Source organism: Myotis brandtii, unplaced genomic scaffold (assembly GCF_000412655.1).
Source record: "Myotis brandtii unplaced genomic scaffold, ASM41265v1 scaffold61, whole genome shotgun sequence".
Classification (NCBI taxonomy): domain Eukaryota; kingdom Metazoa; phylum Chordata; class Mammalia; order Chiroptera; family Vespertilionidae; genus Myotis; species Myotis brandtii.
In genome coordinates, this window is record NW_005370318.1 from 2,210,146 (window position 1) to 2,212,132 (window position 1,987).

The window sequence follows — 1,987 nt, forward strand, 5'->3', positions numbered from 1 at the left end:
GGAGTCTGCAGGAGGCAGCTGATTGATGTTTCTTTCTCAAACACTGATGTTCCTATCTCTCTCCCTCTTCCTCCCTCTCTCTCTAAAATCAATAAAAAATATATAAAAATTAAAAAACAAACAACAAAACATATCCTCAGGTGAGGATAAAAAAATGTACATAATACAGAGTACAGTCAACACCATAATTGTAATTTAAAACAAGCATTCACATAATGTGTGTGTAATACTCAACCCTATTTACTGAGAGAACACTAAAAACATTTGAGGCCACTGCTCTAGATTACTTCCCCTAGGGACTCTGAGCTCCTACATTCTCTCTGCCCAGTACTTCAGTTAAAAACATTAGCCAAATGTTTAGACTATAGGTAAGCTTCTAGAGGCGAGAGTCTGCTCTTTCATTCACCTTTGAAGCCCTACAACACCACAGGGCCTGGTGCTTAGCAGATGGTCAATGCTGAATCTAACTGTATCATGAGAATCTCATTGAAAAAAATCCTCTCAATATTTTAATGTAACTTACTATATGCTTCCAGATTAAAAGAAAAAAATATACTAAGCACACTGCCTAGGAATATAGAATTGCCTTAGAAACACCAAAAAAATTTTTTTTAAATAAATAAATATTATGTCCTCATTAGTTACATAATAGAATCCAAAATTGTACTTTGGGGCATATTTTAAACTGAAAACTGCATGAAAGAGATTTGGACATAAAAAATTTAAGTTCAGATTAAAGGTTCTGTCAACTACAGAGATGGTGCACCTTTGTCAGACCTAAAGGTCACCTCTGTCTGCTTTTCCTTAGTTATAAGCTCCAAGAGGAAGGAATTAAACTATCAAAAGCTCCAACCGCAGACTTGACTATGAAGAGGCATCAGCTGGGGGCAACTACTTTGCATTTCTTCAATCCAGCATTTAATGGGTATCACACAAAAGAGAGAGAGGCTGTGTAAAGCCTCCTATTTAGGTGTTGAAGAAGATGGGCTTTGAGGCTACATTAGGTTGTAGGGATTCTTCTGTTCCTCAGTTTCATCCTCTGCAAAATGGGCATTTTCAAGTACTTAACTCATAAATAAGTCACCAGGATTAAATAAGAGAAAGCATGCAAAATGGACTTGTCGCGCTCCCACCCCCAACTACTAGTAAATTCAAAGTCCGAGTTTGATCTATCTAGTTTGCTGCTATATTCTCAGGGCCAAGAATGGTACTTTTTACTTAATAGGTTATTTAATAAATATTAAATGAATGAAATGCAAAATGCCTGCTGCTCAAAAAAAAATGTTGGCGAGAAACAATTAAAATTTTATTTTATTAAGAGACCCCACCCCTCACCCACGGATCTCACAATTCCCGGAGGTAAGAAAACCAACTGGATTGTAAAACAGGACTAAACAAAAACAAAATAAAATCTTAAATCTACAACCACAGCCCAATTCCGGGCTTTCCGGAGTAAGGTTCACCCAGGATGAGGTTGATTAGCCATCACCATGGCAGTGTTCACGCTGGCGTTAGGTGCCCAAGTCTGTGTCAAGCGCTCTACTGGCTTCACAAAACCCAACCGCCGGGGTCGGATGGGGTATGGAGACGATCTTCACACCCCCATTTTACAGATGGGAGAAGCGAGGCTCGTCGAGAGCCAAGGTCGCAGCCTGTAACTGTAAGTGGGGGCGCCGGGATGTGAACCCCGGCAGTCCGACCCCTGAGCCTGCACTCCACAGGCTTCTCAGAAGAACCATCCTCGAGTCCTCCACCACAGGCCCCGCGCCCCTCGAAATCAGGAGCGTGTCACATCCCCCCAGGAGCCGGACTTAGCGGCCCCAGTGCTGGGAGAACAAAACAATCCTTGTCCGTGGGCAAGTCCCAGGGACGCCGGCCCCGCCTGGGGCTTCGAGGCCGCGGTCCACACAGTTTCGCTCTCACCGTGAGCCCCGAGCCCTCCGGATGGCGCTGGAAGTGCCCAGGCGGCCCCCGGGAGCCCAGGAAG